This window comes from Scyliorhinus torazame, chromosome 1 (genome assembly GCF_047496885.1).
Source record: "Scyliorhinus torazame isolate Kashiwa2021f chromosome 1, sScyTor2.1, whole genome shotgun sequence".
Classification (NCBI taxonomy): Eukaryota; Metazoa; Chordata; class Chondrichthyes; order Carcharhiniformes; family Scyliorhinidae; genus Scyliorhinus; species Scyliorhinus torazame.
Window position 1 is genome coordinate 99470236 of NC_092707.1, and position 18476 is coordinate 99488711.

General features: G+C 47.2%; 1 protein-coding gene across 7 annotated transcripts in view; it reads left to right on the plus strand.

The window, feature by feature from the left end:
• Positions 1-18476, plus strand: part of depdc5 (DEP domain containing 5, GATOR1 subcomplex subunit) — a 265638-nt gene that overhangs the window by 90792 nt on the left and 156370 nt on the right. The window lies entirely within an intron of this gene.

The window sequence follows — 18476 nt, forward strand, 5'->3', positions numbered from 1 at the left end:
ATCAGTGTTGTTTGTATAGGAGGAAAATGTCGATGGTCCGATTAGCAAGTTTGCAGATGACATTATAGGTGGAATTGCAGATAGTGAAGGGGACTATCAGAGAATACAGCAGAATATAGATAGATAGGAGAGTCGGGCAGAGAAATGGCAGATGGAGTTCAATCCTGGCAAATGCGAGGTGATGCAATTTGGAAGATCAAATTGAGCTGTGAATTACACAGTAAAGAACAGAACCCTTAGGAGCATTTACATACAGAGGGATCTGGGCGTTCAGGTCGATAGTTCCATGAAAGTGGCAATGCAGGTGGATAAGGTGGTCACAAAGGCATATGGCATGCTTGCCTTCACTGGCCAGGGCAATGAGTACATTAGTTGGCAGATCATGTTACTAAATTGTTTCCAAATGGGTATAAAACTTTGTTAGGCCACATTTGGAATTTTGCGTGCAGTTCTAGCTGCCACACTACCAGAAGGACGTGGATGCTTTGGAGAGAGTGCAAAGAAGATTTACCAGGATGTTGCCTGGTCTGGAGGGTGTTAGCTCTGAGGAGAGGTTGAATAACTAGGATTGTTTTCGTTGGAAAGACAGAGGCTGAGGGGAGACCTGATTGAGGTCTACAAAATTACGAGAATATAGACAGCGTGAATAGTTTGAGACTTTTTCTTGGAGTGAAAGACTCAATTACAAAGGGCAAAGGTTCAAGGTGAGAGGGGGAAAGCTATGGGGAGATGTGCGGGGAAAGTTTTTCACGCAGAGGGTGGTGGGTGCCTGGAACGCGTTGTCGGTGGAAGTGGTGGAGGCAGGCACGATAGCAACGTTTAAGACGTATCTTGATAAACTCATGAATGGGTGGGGAATGTAGGGATACAGACCATTTGGGCAATAAGCAGTAGGTCTAAATAAGGCATTTAGATCGGTGCAGGCTGGTGGGCTGAAGGGCCTGTTCCTGTGCTGTAATGTTTTTTGTTCTTGTATTGACCATTACTGTCTAGGCTGCGCATAGATACACCTATGAGATCCAGTATTAGAACACACCACTACATTATCCCATGGATGTATATTGTCACAGGAATATGAGAGGAGGTAGAGTTAGCAAAGGTCATACAGTCCCTCAAAAGTTATTCCTCCATTCTGGGACATTTATTTATGCAGCTCAATAGACAAAGTGCAGCTTTCCACCAGAATGGATGTGATTGGGGAATTTCCCCCATCAGTCACTCCCGGAAACTGCATTGCTGTCAATTGCTGGTATTGATTGGACCACATCAGTTGTTCTGTAACTATCCTCCACTGACTGTATTTTGCTGGGGAAATCCTGTTGTACTCCGGGTGTGGTGATGAAATTCTTTTTTTTAATATAAATGTTTTTATTAAGGATTTTTTATGTTATACAAAACAAAGGTAATTGTGAACATACGTTGAAAACAACAGAAAAGAAAAAGAAAAAAAAAACTATATATATATATACATACACACATTAGTTGCAGCTTCTTGCTTTGTGTTCTCCAGTGGGTGCATATTCCCAGCCGGGTCCCCAATCTTCCTCTACCCCTTTTCTTCATGTGGAAGAGCAGAGGGTTAAAACTGCGAGATTAGCAGCAGAAATGGCAGATGATTATGAATGAGTTCATAAATCAAAGTTTGGTTTCTGACATCAGTTTCAGCCTGTGAAGGATAGAAACTGGGGACATGAGAAATACTCAAGTGGTAAAGGTAATGGGAGATAATAAGGAGAGTGTAATTCAGATTAAAAAAGAAATCCAGGAGGGTGGAAAAGAAATTAAAAGTTTCAAATGTTTTCACTGTAATAAACTAGGCCATGTAAAGTCACAGTGTTGGTGGTTGAAGAAAAGCACTGGGAAGGCTGATGTGGTAAAACAGGAGAAGACAGTCGGGTTTGTTAAAATGGTAAAAGAAAGCCCAAGTGAAGCGAAGGAGGTGCAAAAGATTGTACAGCCTGATCAAGAGGTGATTGATAAGAAGGTGCGAGATGTATTTAAAGAATTTACTTGTGTGGGTAAAGTTTACTCATGTGTATCAGGAGGAGCAGGTAAAGAAGTTACAATTTTAAGAGATACGGGAGCTAGTCAATCTTTGATGGCAAGAGATGAGGAGTTATGTAGTTTGGGAAGAATGTTGCCAGAAAAGATGGTGATATGTGGAATTCAGGGTGAGAGGAGTAGTGTTCCATTATATAAGGTGAGGTTGGAAAGTCCAGTGAAGAGTGGTGAAGTGGTAGTAGGAGTAATAGAGAAACTATTTTGTCCAGGAATACAGTTTATCTTGGGTAATGATATAGCTGGATCGCAGGTGGGAGTGATGCCTACTGTGGTTAATAAGCCAGTGGAAAATCAGACAACTGAAGTGTTGAACGACAAATATCTTGGGATGTTTCTGGATTGTGTAGTAACAAGGTCGCAAAGTCACAGGTTAAGACTAGAGGAGAAATCAAAGAGTGAAGATGACATTGAAGTGCAATTATCAGAAGCAATTTTTGATCAGATGGTTGAAAATGAACAAGAACAGGCGGAGGATGAGGCGGATATTTTTAGTTCAAGAAAATTGGTGGAGTTACAACAGAAAGATGTAGAAATGAAACGGGTCTGTATCCCTCTATTTCCATCCTATTTATGGATTTGTCAAGATGCCCCTTAAAAGTCACTGTCGTCCCTGCTTCCACCACCTCCTCCGACAGCGAGTTCCAGGCACCCACTACCCTCTGTATAAAAAAAACTTGCCTCGTACATCTCCTCTAAACCTTGCCCCTCGCACCTTAAACCTATGCCCCCTAGTAATTGACCCCTCTACCCTGCGGAAAAGCCTCTGACTAGCCACTCTGCCTATCCCCTCGTAATTTTGTAGACCTCTATCAGGTCGTCCCTCAACCTTCGTCGTTCCAGTGAGAACAAACCGGGTTTATTCAACTGCTCCTTATAGCTAATTCCCTGCATACCAGGCAACATCCAGGTAAATCTCTTCTGCACCCTCTCTAAAGCCTCCACATCCTTCTGGTAGTGTGGCGACCAGAATTGAACACTATACTCCAAGTGTGGCCGAACTAAGGTTCTATACAGCTGCAACATGACTTGCTAATTCTTATACTCAGTGCCCCGGCCAATGAAGGCAAGCATGCCGTATGCCTTCTTGACTACCTTCTCCACCTGTGTTTCCCCTTTCAGTGACCTGTGGACCTGTACACATGGATCTCTCACTTTCAATACTCTTGAGGGTTCTACCATTCATTGGATATTCCCTACCTGCATTAGACCTTCCAAAAATGCATTACCTCACATTTGTCCAGATTAAACTCCATCTGCCATCTCTCCGCCCAAGTCTCCAAACGATCTAAATCCTGTTGTATCCTCTGACAGCCCTCATCGCTATCCGCAATTCCACCAACCTTTGTGTCGTCTGCAAACTTACTAATCGGACCAGTTACATTTTCCTCCAAATCACTACGAACAGCAAAGGTCCCAGCACTGATCCCTGCGGAACACCACTAGTCACAGCCCTCCAATTAGAAAAGCACCCTTCCATTGCTACTCTCTGCCTTCTATGACCTAGCCAGTTCTGTATCCACCTTGCCAGCTCACCCCTGATCCCGTGTGACTTCACCTTTTGTACCAGTCTACCATGAGGGACCTTGTCAAAGGCCTTACTGAAATCCATATAGACAACATCCACTGCCCTATCTGCATCAGTCATCTTTGTGACCTCTTCGAAAAACTCTATCATTTAGTGAGACACGACCTCCCCTTCACAAAACCATGCTGCCTCTCACTAATACATCCATTTGCTTCCAGTAATTTCCCTACCACTGAAGTAAGGCTCACCGGCCTGTAGTTCCCTGGTTTATCCTTGCTACCCTTCTTAGACAAAGGGTTGATGAAAAAATGGAGACCTTTACATATGCAGGCGGATGAAAAGTGGGCAGAAGTTCATCAAGTAGTATAGCCGGTAGGGTATAGAAAGGAGGTGTTGCGAGTTGCACATGAGGTACCAGTAGGAGGTCATTTGGGAATAAGGAAAACTCAAGCTAATATCCAAAAACATTTTTATTGGCCTGGACTACATAAAGATGTAGTTAAATTTTGTCAATCATGTCACACATGTCAAGTGATATGGAAACCTCAAGCAGCGATAAAACCAGCGCCCTTAATACCCATTCCAGCATTTGAGGAACCTTTTTTAAGGGTCCTAATTGATTGCGAAGGACCGCTTCCTGAAACAAAAAGTGGGAATCAATATTTTTTGACTATAATGGATGTGTCTACTAGGTTTCCAGAGGCCATTCCAGTATGTAATATTACAGCTAAAAATATTGTGGACGAGTTACTTCAATTCTTTACTAGATATGGACGACCCACAGAAATACAATCGGATCAAGGATCAAATTTTACCTCGAGGTTATTCAAAGACGTTATGGATCGCTTAGGAAGAAAACAATTTAAATCAACTGCGTACCATCCACAATCGCAGGGAGTATTCGAAAGGTGGCATAAGACATTAAAGACAATGTTGAGGGCTTATTGTCATGATTATCCAGAGGATTGGGATAAAGGAATTCCATTCGTACTGTTTGCAATTAGGGATGCACCTAATGAGTCAACCAAATTCAGTCCTTTTGAACTAATGTTTGGTCATGAGGTAAGAGGATCACTTAAATTGATTAAGGAAAAATTGGTGAGTGAGAAATCGGAACTTACATTATTGGAGTATGTGTTAAATTTTAGGGAACAATTAAATAGAGCAGGTGAATTGGCTAGACAACATTTGAAAGTTGCACAAAATGTGATGAAACTGGTAGCGGACAAGAAATCCAAAGTTTGTAGTTTTGCCAGTGGAGATAAAATTTTAGTATTGTTACCAGTGTAGGTGAACCTTTAAAAGCAAGGTTTTGTGGACCGTATCAAATTGAAAGGAAATTAAGTGAGGTGAATTATGTGGTAAAAACACCAGATAGAAGGAAGACCCACCGAGTGTGTCATGTGAATATGCGAAAAAGGTACTTTGAAAAGGAAGGAGAGAAAAAGGAGGAGGTTTTAATGATTCTAACTCAAAGTGACAAACTAAATTCAGATGACTGTGACTTTGACATACCTCAAATTAAATTGGAAAACGAGGATGTTCTTAAAAATTTGAATAAATTGTTGAGTTACCTTCCAGAGGAAAAACAGCTGACCTGAAAGAGTTATTGATATCACATGGGCAAGTTTGTGGAGATAAATTGGGAAGTACTAAAATGGCTATACATGATGTAGATGTGGGAAAGGCTGTTCCAATCAAACAACATCCATACAGACTTAACCCTTTAAAATTGGCACAGGTTAACAAAGAGATTGAGAGTATGCTTAAAAATGGCATAATTGAAGTGGGTTGCAGCCAATGGAGCTCACCCGTAGTGATGGTACCTAAACCGGACGGTACCAAACGGTTGTGTGTGGACTATAGAAAGCTTAATGCAGTTACAAGAACAGACTCTTATCCTGTCCCACGTTTGGAGGATTGCATTGAGAAAGTGGGACAATCAGCTTTTATTTCCAAACTGGATTTACTTAAAGGTTACTGGCAGGTACCTTTATCCAAAAGGACGAAGGAGATTTCAGCTTTTGTGACTCCAGATGGTATATATCAATTCAAAGTTATGCCATTTGGCATGAAAAACGCCCCAGCAACATTTCAGTGGTTAACTAACAAAGTCGTTTCAGGATTACCCAATTGTGCGGTATACATCGATGATCTGGTAATGTTCGACCAGACATGGAAAGAACATTTAAAACATCTGGGGCTGGATTCTCCCCTACCCGGCGGGGCGGAGGGTCCCAGTGCCGAGGAGTAGCGTGAACCGCTCCGGCGTCGGGCCGCCCCAAAGGTGCGGAATCCTTCAGGGGCTAGGCCGGCCCCGGAGTGGTTTGCGCCGCGCCGGCGGAGAAGGGGCTTGGCAGCACATCAACCGGCGCCGAAGGGCCTCCGCCGTCCGGCGCGTGTTCACGCATGTGCAGGAGCGCCAGCGTGTCCTGGCGTCATTCCAGCGCATGCGCAGGGGGGTTCATCTCCGCGTCGGCCATCGCGGAGGACCACAGCAACCGAAGCGGAAAAATAGAGTGCCCCCACGGCACAGGCCCGCCCGCAGAGGCTGCTCGTGCAGCCAGGCATCGCCGGCAAATGCCTGTTGTAATTTACGCCAGCGGGACCGGCCGAAAACCAGCGGACACTCGGCCCATCCCGGGCCAGAGAATCGCCGGGGGGGGCCGCTGACCGGCACAACGCAATTATCGCCCCCGCCAAATCTCCGGCGCCGGAAAATTCGGCAGCACACGGGGGTGGGATTCACCCGCCCCCCCTGCCGATTCTCCGACCTGGCGGGGTTAGGAGAATCCCGCCCCTGATGGAGTTATTCGATCGACTTCAGGAGGCGGGTTTGGTGGTAAACCTAGCCAAAAGTGAATTTGGAAAAGCCCAAGTCACTTTCCTTGGCCATACAATCGGACAGGGTCGAATGGTCACACGGGATGTGAAACCAACAGTTATTGAGGAGTTCCCGATACCCTCAAGACGAAGGGAAATAATGCGATTTCTTGGCATGAGTGGATTTGATCAAACAGTTGTGCAAAAGTTTTGTAGCGTGATTGCTTCACCGATGGACTTGAAGAAACGTTAAAAATGTCAGTGGACAGCGGACTTTAAACAGGCATTTGACTGCCTGAAAGCTGTGATAACCAATGCTCCTGTATTGGAAAATTACAAGGGACTCTGTGATCAGATTGAACTAAAGTATCTGACTTTGAAGAGAAATGCCGAGGCGTAGAGAAATGGACGGATCGTGCAGAGACCTTCTTGTTCAAAGAGCCTGTCAATCGAGAAGGATTTCAGTTGAAGGAAGAAGAACAAAAAAAAAAATGGACTATATTATTATACATGTTTGTGTGTGGTGTTTTCTGAAACGAAAAAGTATATTTACTGTGCATTTCATAAAGGATAGTGAAAAGGTGAAAAATTAAATCATCTTGAAGATGATGGGTTATTTTGGGGGGGGGGGAAGGTGTCATGAGAATGTCACTTTAAGAACTGTTTGGCTGCTCATGCAGTGATGTCATAGTGTGTGTGTAGCTGAGCTCTGGCTCTGTTTTTTAGTTTCACTTTGAGAAAAGCTTGGGTGTGTCTGTGTTTTTTACCAGCGTAAAGACGAACCTGATCAGTTCTGGGGGACCACATAAAGAGCACAAAATGGAAATAACTCGAGGGCTGTTCCTCTGTTGCCACATCATATAAAGCCCAGGATCTGTACCACTGCACATTCTCTGTTCTGTGATTTGCTTCTGCTGTCGATACCTTAGAATCATAGAATCGTACAATACAGTACAGGCCCTTCGTCCCATCAAGCCTGCACCGACAAAAATATAATTCCACTTCCCAGCACTTGGCTCATAGCCTTGAATGTTATGGCATTCCAAATGCTCATCCAAGTACTTTTTAGAGATTGAGAGGTTTCCTGTCTCTACTACCCTCCCAGGCAGTGCATTCCAGACCCCCACCACCCTCTGGGTGAAAAAGGTTGGTGACCTTCTCGGGTTCACCAACAGGACCAGAGGGAACACTGCCCACAGATATTGCAGATTCTCAGATGAGACATTAGGCTTTCCAATTTGCTCTCTCTAAGTATCCCATAATGCTTTTTGGGGAAGAGAAAGCATGTTCTCCTGATGTTCCGGCCAATAATTTATCTTTCATCCAACAGTCAAAACCAAGTGGCAACATTTATCTCAAAACTGTGAACTTTGTGATGAATGTAGAAATTTCAGATATATATATTGTATTATATCTGTATGACTCAGTGAGGGTTAAACACCTAGATTAGTTTGTGTATGTGACTGCTGCAGTGATGTTTTAAAAATAAATCCTTGTTTGAAAGACAGCCAGGCTTTGTGGCGACATAGGTGCATTTAAGATGTCGTAAAAGTAAGATCATGATTCTTTCCAACCATGTATGTCGTTTATCGAAATAGGACAAATGGAATTTTGTTTATAGAAAGAAGGTTGCTTGGGAGTAGATCATTTGAAACATTGTTTTTAGTCTTAATCAGATGTTCATAACCCAGTTAGTGGGATTAGGATGATGTAACTCAGTTAGTGGGATAGGGATGATGTAGTTAATGGGAAGAGCCAGAGGCTGGAGCAGTCAAGTGTGGAGTTTTCAGTTTTAGTTTTTTTGGCTGGAAGGCGAGCTAAGGATCAATTTATGCAGAATACAGCCTGAGATTGTGCATTATTCTGACGGGGTCAGGTCTCTCTCTTCAAGAAGTCTCAATAGATCTCAATCCAATGTTTGGCAATTAATCCTGTGTTTGCTACCTCTCATTAAAAGTGGATTTTGAACAGAGATGGATTTGCTTGATTGGAGATAAAAAGGTTGCAGATAGGAATTAAAATGTTTCATTTTATAGTTAAGCATTGTTTAACTGGTAATTGAAAGCTATTTCTTATGTGATGTTCAAGTTAGTAATACTGTGTCAGTTCTAAAGTTTGTTTTAATATACCGTATCCCTATTAGTGAGTGAAATCACTCCTGGAGCAAAGTATTCTTTTCTCAGAGTCATACAAATTAAATAAAATAGTGGGATTTCTGTCCAGTATCCTAGCAACCGCTGGGGTCTGGCTCAGGATCATTATATCTTATGACAGCTAATTTTAATCAGTGTTTCCAAGGTTACAGTAATTCACTTACTGTAAAGAGTTGTCCCATGTCCTGAATTTGTGAAAGGTGCTACATAAATGTACGTCTCTTTTTCTTTTAAAAAAAATATTTTATTCAAGGCATTTTCATACAAACAAAAGCAAAAGAACATCCAAACAACATTATCAACAACCACTACCCCTCCCCGCTCCCCTAATACCGCCACCTTCTCCCATCCCGCCTCCCCCATTTTAACCCCTATTTCCCCCCTCCCTCAGCTGACCCCTTGAACCTCCTTAACAAAATCAATAAACGGCTTCCACCTCCGAGTGAACCCATCCGCCGACCCCTCAAGAAGAACTTAACCTTCTCCTACCTCAGGAATTCCGCCAGGTCGCTCACCCACACATCCGCTTTCGGCGGCTCCTGTCCCATCACCCAAGCAAGATCCGTCTCTCGGCTGCCAGGGAGGCAAAGACCAAAGCGTCGGCTTCTCCAGCCCCTGGACTCCAGGTCTTCTGATACCCCAAATATCATCACCTCTGGACTCGGCACCACCTCCACCTGCCGCACCTTTTGGACACGCTCAGAACATGTGGATGTAATTGACGGGCGTCCCCGCACACTGCCCACACCTATCCTCCACGACCTCAAAGAACCTTCATATCCTTGCTACCGTTATATGCACCCTATGTTGTCCTTTAAACTGAATGAGGCTTAACTTCGCACACGGCGAGGATGCATTCACTTTCCGCAGAGCCTTTGTCCACGCCTGGGCCTCCACCTCCACTCCCAGCTCCTCCTCCCACTTATGTTTTATGTCCCCCACCAGGGCCCCCTCCCAGTCCATCAACTCCTTGTAGACCTCGGACACCTATCACGTCCCTCAACAGCACCTTGTCCTGCAATCCCAGGGGTGGCAGCCCAGGAAAGGAAGGCACCTCTCTCCTTACAAAATCCTGGACCTGCAGATACCTAAACTGTTCCGCCTGGGCAGCTGGTTCTCTTCCTACAGGTCCTCCAACTTCACAAATTTGCCCCCTATGAACAGATTGCCAAATCGATCGATCTCTGCTTTCTGCTACCCCCGAAACCCCACATATTCCCTCCCCCCGGCGCAAACCTGTGGTTGTTGCAGATTGGTACCCACACCGAGGCACCGTCCAGCCCCAAATGCTGCCTCCACTGCCCCCACACCCTTGGGGCCGACACCACCACTGGGCTCATGGAGTACCTGGCCGGCTAGAACTGCAAAAGCGCTGACAACAAAGCCCTCAAACCCATTCCCCTATCTGATGCCGCCTCCATCCGACCCCTCCCACACGACCCATTTCCTAACCGGAACGATATTCGCCGCACGGTAGTAGTTCATTATGTTTAACAGCACCAGAACCCCCCTGGCCCTTCACAATGCCGCCTCCATCCGACCCCAAGTCGACCCCTTCCACACAATCCATTTTCTAACCGTAGCGATATTCGCCGTGCAGTAGTAGTTCATCATGTTCAGCAGCACCCCCCTCGCCCTCGCTCCTAACCCGCAGGGTCTTGCCCGCTCACACAAACCCAGAGATCAGCGCATTAACCTTCTTGAAAAATGACATCAGGATGAAAATTGGGAGGTTCTGGAACACAAACAGAGACTTGGCAGCACCGTCATTTTTACAATCTGCATCCACCCCGCACATTCCATTTCTTAAAATCCACTTTTATCTGCTCCACCAGCCGAGCCAGGTTCAACTTGTGCAGCTGTGCCCAACCCTGAGTCACCTGGATAGCTAAAGCTTGCTCACACCCTGAACGGCAGCTCCCCCACCTCCTCTCCTGCCCTCTAGTCTCAATCGGGAACAGCTTGCTCTTCCCCATATTAACATTGTACCCTGAAAACCAGCCAAATTCCTCCAAAATCCTCATAATGTGCCCGATACTGCTCGTCCGCACACTTGCTACCAGGGCCTTGTACAGCAACTGGTTCCAATCCACAAACCCCTTTCCGAACCTCCAGCAGATGCTCCCTCTTCTCCCAATCGAATGCCTTCTCTGCATCCATCGCCACCACTACCTCCACCTCCTGCCCCTCCAAAGGCACCATGATTGCATTTAGCAGCCTCCTCGTGTTTGCCATCAACTGCCTCCTCTTCAGAAACCCCGTTTGGTCCTCGCTTATCACCCCTGGGGCGCCATTGACATCCACATTCAGTAACAATATCGGGCGGTACGACCCACACTGCTCCAGATCCTTGTCCTTTTTTAATATCGGGGAGATCAAAGCCTGCGACTATGTAGGGGGGATTTCCCCCCACTCCCTTGCCTCATAAGACGCCCTTACCGACAGTGACTCCACAGTAAACCCCTCCAGCCCCGGGGTCTTCCCTGTCTGCATCACCCCCATACTGTCCATCACCTCCCTCAACCCAATTGGGAGCTCCAATCCCTGAACCAGTTCCTCCTCTGCCTCAAATACGTCATTCACCCCCTCTGGGTCCACCAACACCGTACCCTTATCATCCCTTACTCTGCCAATCCACCTATGTCTCTTTTTCAGTTGTTCCAAATACAAACGAAAATGTGCAGGCTAAGTTGATTGGACGTGACAAAATGTTCACAAACTGCTCTGGGGCGAGCCAAGCATAGGTGGCAGCATTCTGGGATGCCTGACTGACAGGCAACAGCAGTGGCATTGGCAGATTGGGAGAATGAATGCTGTTTGAATGCTGTTATTCTGAGAGACGGCAGCCAGCTCCTGCTCCATGAAGCTCCTGCCATTATCACAGAGCAGCGCTTAATCTTCGTAACTGCTGGAACACAGCTTGCTGGACCACTATCGATGTCTACATGCCCTATTGAGCACTGAAATCCAAACTCATGAAGGCAACAGTCTGTGCCTGCATGGCAACCTCCACCTGCTGTACAGTGGAAGCTCAGACATCAGCCAACAGATGCTCCCTCAGCAGTGAGCCTGGCAGTGTTACCGTGCAGTTTGCCAGCACTTCCATGGTGGAACGGATGGATTCCAAACTCTGCTCGATGCCCTCTGTCATCTTGAGCTGGACTTCGCCATGTTTCTCGAGTAGAGGCTATCTGGTGGGCTTACCAATGCACCAAGCATCTCTGGGAGTGAATCATTGAAGTGGAGTACGGGAAACTAACAAAGAGATCCTCATCTGAGTCCCCTGTTGCATCCTCTTTTTGGAGTTGATCGTCCGGTTTTACATGGCTCTTTGGGAGCTGTGCAGCCATTAGAGACACCGGGTTGGGGGGTGGAGTTGGGGGGGGGGGGGCGGCGGGAGAGGTGACAGGGAGGTGGTGTGGCATGCCAAGGGGTGGCATGGTTGGGGTAGACCTGACGGGGTGATGAGAAGGGCGGCAGGGGACGCATGGCACGGGATGCCAGTGGCATGATGGGTGGTGTATATGGGTGTGATGTAGTATAAGGATATTCGGTTGCGTCCTGAGTGTCAGGGTATGCTGCTAGATGAGTTATGGTGGTGTGGGACATTGAACAGGATTTTGACCCACTGGCAGTGAAGGAACAGCGATATATTTCCAAGTCAAGGTGGTGAGTTGGTTTCATGGAATCCTCGAGGTGGTGGTGTTCTCATGTATCTGCTGCCCTTTTCCTTCTAGGTGGTTGTGGGTTTGGAAGGTGCTGCCTAAGGATCCTTGGTGAGTTTCTGCAGTGCATCTTGTAAATGGCACACACTTCTGCCGCTCTTTGTCAGTGGTGAAGAGAGTAAATGTTTGTGGAAGGGTTAACAATGAAGCAAGCTGCTTTGCCCTGGATGATGTTGAGCTTCTTGAGTGTTGTTGGAGCTACACTCATCCAGGCAAGTGAAGAATATAGCATTACACTCCCGACTTCTGTCTTGTAGATGATGGCCAGGCTTTGAGAACTCAGGAAGTGAATTGCTGTAGGATTCCTAGCCGTTGACCTGTTCTTGTAAGAAAATAAGAAAATTTAGCTTGTAACTGGAAGCTTGATCATTGAAAAAAGAGGGCAGTTCATTCCTTTTCCTGACCAAATTTCTGCTTTGATAGTTTGGCACCCAACTCTTTCACTCAGGTATATTGTGAATTAAAAAAATGTGAATGCATGATTTATTAATCAGTAGCTTTAATTCATGACAGTTTCAAAGTGCCAGTATTTTAGACAACCCCAATGTCCTATATGGCCAGTATTTCCTCTCAGCTGTGTGGTCACACAGTAATCAAAAAGTTCCTGCTCTACCTCTGTTCCATCACTGCCCCCCCAAAATGTCAAGGGGTTGTGGACTTATAGCCTGCACACAATTAAAACACATGGAGGGTTAATTGATGATAGCCCTCCAGTCAGTTCTATAATGAGGGAATTGTCTGGTGATTTGCAATTAATGTTCTCGTTCAGCATTGACAAATATTCAGTCTTGCTGTACATTTAATTCAGAGCCATTCCCCTGAATTGAAAAATGAATTTTGCCGTTGTTTGTAAATTTGGGTTTCCTCTTCGGGATGATGAAAGGAGCCATCGAATATAAGACCATAAGACATAGGAGCAGAATTAGGCCACTCAGCCCATCGAGTCTGCTCCGCCATTCAATCATGGCTGATATTTTTCTCATTCTCATTTTCCTGCCTTCTCCCCATAACCCCTGATCCCCTTATTAATCAAGAACCTATCTATCTCTATCTTAAAGACACTCAGTGATTTGGCCTCTACAGCCTTCAGCGACAAAGAGTTCCACAGATTCACCACCGTCTAGCTGAAGAAATTCCTCCTCATCTCTGTTTTAAAGGTTCGTCCCTTTGGTCTGAGATTGTGCCCTCTGGTTCTAGTTTTTCCTACAAGTGGAAACATTCTCTCCACGGCCACTCTATTCAGGCCTCGCAGTATCTTGTAAGTTTCAATAAAATACCCCCTCATTCTTCTAAACCCCAACGAGTACAGACCCAGGGTCCTCAACCGTTCCCCATACGACAAGCTCTTCATTTCAGAGATCATTCTTGTGAACCACCTCTGGACCCTTTCCAAGGCCAGCACATCCTTCCTTAGATAAGGGGCCCAAAACTGCTCACAATATTCCAAATGGGGGCTGGCCAGAGCCTTATATAGCCTCAGAAGTACATCCCTGGTCTTGATTTCTAGACCTCTCAACATGAATACTCACATTGCATTTGCTTTCCCAACTGCCGACTGAACCTGCATGTTAACCGTAAGAAAATCTTGAACAAGGACTCCCAAGTCCCTTCATTTTTCTGATTTCCTAAGCATTTCCCCATTTACAAAATAGTCTATGCCTCCATTTCTCCTTCCAAAGTGCATGACCTCACACTTTTCCACATTGTATTTCATTGCCCACTCTCCTAGCCTGTCCAAATCCTTCTGCAGCCCCCCCTGCTTCCTCAATAATACATGTCCCTCTACAGATCTTTGTATCATCTGCAAACTTAGCAACAGTGCCTTCAGTCCCTTCTTCCAGATCATTAATGTATATTGTGAAATGTTGTGGTCCCAGCACAGACCCCTGAGGCATACCACTAGTCACTGGCTGCCATCCTGAAAAAGACCCCTTTATCCCCACTCACTGCCTTCTGCCAATCAGCCAATCCTCTATCATGCCAGGATCTTACCCTTAACACCATGTGCTCTTAACAACTCATTTAACAGTCTCCTATGCGACACCTTGTCAAAGGCCTTCTGGAAATCTAAATAAATCGCGTCCACTGGTTTTCCTTTGTCTAATTTCCTTGTTACCTCCTCAAGGAACTCTTAACAGATTTGTCAGACATGACCTCCCTTTGACGAAGCTGTACTGACTCAGTCCTATTTTATCATGCACTTCCAAGTACTCCGCGATCTCATCTTTAATAATGGACTCTGAAATCTTACCAATGAACGAAGTCAGGCTAACCGGCCTAGAATTTCCCATCTTCTGCTCCCTCCCTTCTTAAATGGTGGTGTTACATTAGCCACTTTCCAGTCCTCTGGGACCCTTCCTGCCTCCAGTGATTCCTGAAAGATCATCACCAATGCCCCCACAATCTCCTCAGCTATCTCTTTTAGAACCCTGGGGTGTAGTCCATCCGGTCCAGGTGACTTATCCACCTTCAGACCTTTCAGTTTGCCCAGAACCTTCTCCTTAGTAATGGTCACTGCACTCACCTCTGCCCCCTGATTCTCCTGGAGCTCTGGCATCCCACTGGTGTCTTCCACTGTGAAGACTGATGCAAAGTAACTATTCAGTTCCTCTGCCCTTTCTTTGTTTCCTATTATTACTTCTCCAGCCTCATTTTCCAGTGGTCCAATGTCTATTTTTGCCTCTCTCTTACATTTTATATATTGGAAAAAAAAACCTCTTCCTATCTTCTTTTATGTTACTAGCTAGCTTGCACTCATATTTCACCTTCTCTCCCCTTATTGCTTTTTTAGTTGTCCTCGGCTCACTTTTAAGGGATTCCCAATCCTCTGGCTTCCCACTAATTCTTGTCACTTTGTATGCTTTTTCTTTTGCTATTATGCTGTCCTTGACTTCCCTCATCAGCTGTTGATGCCTTTTCCTCCCCTTAGCATGTTTCCTCCTCCTTGGGATGAATTTCTGTTGTGCCTCCTGGATAACCCCCAAAAACACCTGCCATTGCTCTTCCACTGTCTTCCCTGCTAGGCTCCTTTTCCAATCAACTCTGGCCAGCTCCTCCCTCGTGTCTTTGTAGTTACCCTTATTTAATTGTAATACCGTTACATCTGATTCTAGCTGATCTCAAACTGCGGGGTAAATTCTATCATATTATGGTCACTGCTAAGGGTTCCTTCACCTTCCCTAATCAAATCTGCCTCATTACACATCACCAAATCCAGAATTGCCTGTTCCCTAGTAGGCTCTGTCACTAGCTGCTCCAAAAAACCATCTCTTAGACATTCCACAAATTATTTTTCTTGGGATCCACTACAAACCTGGGGCGAAATTCTCCTACCCGCCCCGCCACATTTCTGCGCTGACCGGTCGGCGGGAGTCTCCGTAACGCCGGCCGGTCAATGGGGTTTCCCATTGTGGGGCAGCCCCACGCCGTCTGGAAACCCCTGGGCACCGGCAGAACGGAGACTCCCGCCGGCGGAGAATGACGCCCCTGATTTTCCCAGTCCACCTGCACATTGAAGTCCCTCATGGTTATTGTAATATTGCCTTTTTTACATGCTTTCTCTATCTCCTGATTTATTTTCTGCCCTACATCCTGGCTACTGTTAGGGGCCTGTGCATAACTCCCACCAGGGTCTTTTTACGTTCGCGATTCCTCAACTCTGCCCACAGAGATTCTATGCCTTCTGATTCTATATTGCTTCTTGCTGTCAATTTAACTTCATTCCTTACTAACAATGCTACCCCTCCCCCTTTGCCCATCTGCCTGTCCTTTCGGTAGGACACATATCCTTGTATGTTTATATCCCAGCCCTGATCCCTTGCAGCCAAATCTCTGCGATGCCCACACCATCGTACCGGACAATTTCAATATGCGCAACAAGCTCATTTATCTTTGTCCGTATATTGCGCGCATTAAGGTACAACGCCCTCCACCCTCAGTCCTGTATTGACCACCTCCCTTCGCACACTTGTCTCTAGCAAACCTCCCAGGTTTATTCATAACGATTTCCTGCATTGTGGTGTTGGGTTTTTTTTTTTGAAAATCTTTTTATTGGCTTTTCTCATAATTATAAACAGTTGTTGATTATATACATTACATTTTTCTTGCCCGCGCTAATTTGCTTTATTTTACAGAGAGGTTTGTTTTGTCCTTCATTTGACTAACTGTACGTACATTTTGATGCCCTCTGGATCGGTCCATGATATCCCCCCTTCCTCCTCCCCCCCCCCCCCCCCCCCCCCCCCCCCATTGGTTTCAGCACCCTTCCTCTTCTCTTGTGGGACAGGATTCTCCCAACGGGACTCCTAAGTGCCGACGCCGGAGTAAATACCGGCGTGTTTAACTCCGGCGTCAGCGCCCATTCCCAGACCCCTATTCTCCCCCCTCCGTGGGGCTAGCAGGGACGTTGCGCGATTTACGGGGGCGGGGCCTCGGCGTGGCGTCAGAGACCCGGCGCCGTGTAAAAGACGAGGTGCCTTGGGTCCCGTGCATGCGCAATTGGGCCGGTGCCAACTAGCACATGCGCGTGGCCGTCCTCCCCAGGCCGCCCTGCACAAAAATGGTGATGGATCAAGGCTCGCCGGCGGAAGCAAGGAGGCCCGCCGACAGACAGGCCGTCCAGCCGATAGGTTTGTCCCGATTGCGTACCAGGCCACTCCGGAGGGCCCCCCGGGAACGGAGCCCACCCAACCCCCCCCCCCCGTCCCCAGAGGCCGCCTCCCAAGCCTTCGCGACAGGTACCCGCCGGCAGCGACCAGGTGTGGCCGGCGCCGGCGGGACTAGGCCGTTTACGCGCGGCCGCTCAGCCCATCCTGGCCGGAGACTCGCCGTTTGCGGCGATTCGCCGAGCAGCACAGCGCGATTCGCGCGGCGCTGGTTTCGGGGGGGTGGGAGAATCGCGGAGGTCGGGGCGGCGTGGCGCAATTCGCACGGCGTCCCGGCGATTGTCCCATCCGGCGGGGCAGAATACCGCCCGTTCTTTCCCCATTCCCCCTCCGGGTTGCGCAGTCCATTGGTTCTTCATCTTTTTTTCCCCTGGCTTACTCCTCATTGCTGGCCTCGAACAGGTTTTGGAACAGGCCGACGAACTGCCCCCAAGTATCCAGGAAGCCTTCTTCTGACCCTTGGATGGCGTATTTAATCTTCTCCAGGTGGAGAAATTTCGAGAGGTCAGCGAGCCAGTCTGCAGCTGTGGGTGGTGCTGCCGATCGCCAGCCGAGCAGGATTCTCCGGCGTGCGATTAGGGAAGCGAAAGCAAGGGCGTTGGCCCCCTTCCCCATGTGTAACTCTGGTTGCTCCGATACCCCGAAGATTGCCACTATTGGGCATGGCTTCACCCTCATCCCCACAACTTTGGGCATTGCCTCAGAGAAGGCTGTCCAGAACCCAGCAAGCTTGGGGCAAGCCCAAAACATGTGGGTGTGGTTGGCCGGGCCCCTCTGGCACCGTTCCCATTTGTCCTCCACCTCCGGGAAGAACCTGCACATTCTGGTTCTGGTCAGGTGTGCTCTGTGCACCACTTTGAGCTGCATTAGGCTTAGCCTTGCGCAGGAGGAGGTGGAACTCACCCTGCTCAGTGCTTCGCTCCAGAGTCCCCATCCTACCTCTGTCCCCAGTTCGTCCTCCCATTTTTGTCTGGTCCCGTCCAGTGGAGTCCGGGCTCTGTCCAGTAGCTGTCTGTATATTTTCCCACATAGCCCCCCCTTCTTGCTGCTTGTGCCTATCAGGTCCTCTAGTAGTGAGCTTTCTGGGGCCCTGGGGTACCCCACTGTCTCTTTGCGAAGGAAGTGTTTATTTGGAGATGTCTCAATTCCTGTCCTCTTGCTAGTTTCCACTTCCTCGTCAGTTCGTCCAGTGTCGCCAGTCTGCACCCTACGTAGAAGTCCCCGACCGTCAGTGTGCCCCCGTCCCGCCTCCATCTTTTGAAGGTGGTATTTAGCATGGCTGGGGGGAAGCTGTGATTGCCGCAGATGGAGGCCATAAGGGACATTTTGGTTATCCCGAAGTGCTGTCTCAACTGGGTCCACGTTTTCAGCATGGCCGCTACCACTCATCTCGTTGTGTACCTTGTTGAGGAGGATGGGAGTGCTGCTGTGGCCAGGGCCCGGAGAGTTGTTCATTTACAGGATGCCTCCTCCATTTGTACCCAATTTGTGTTGGGTTCTTGTACCCATCCCCTCACTTTTTCTG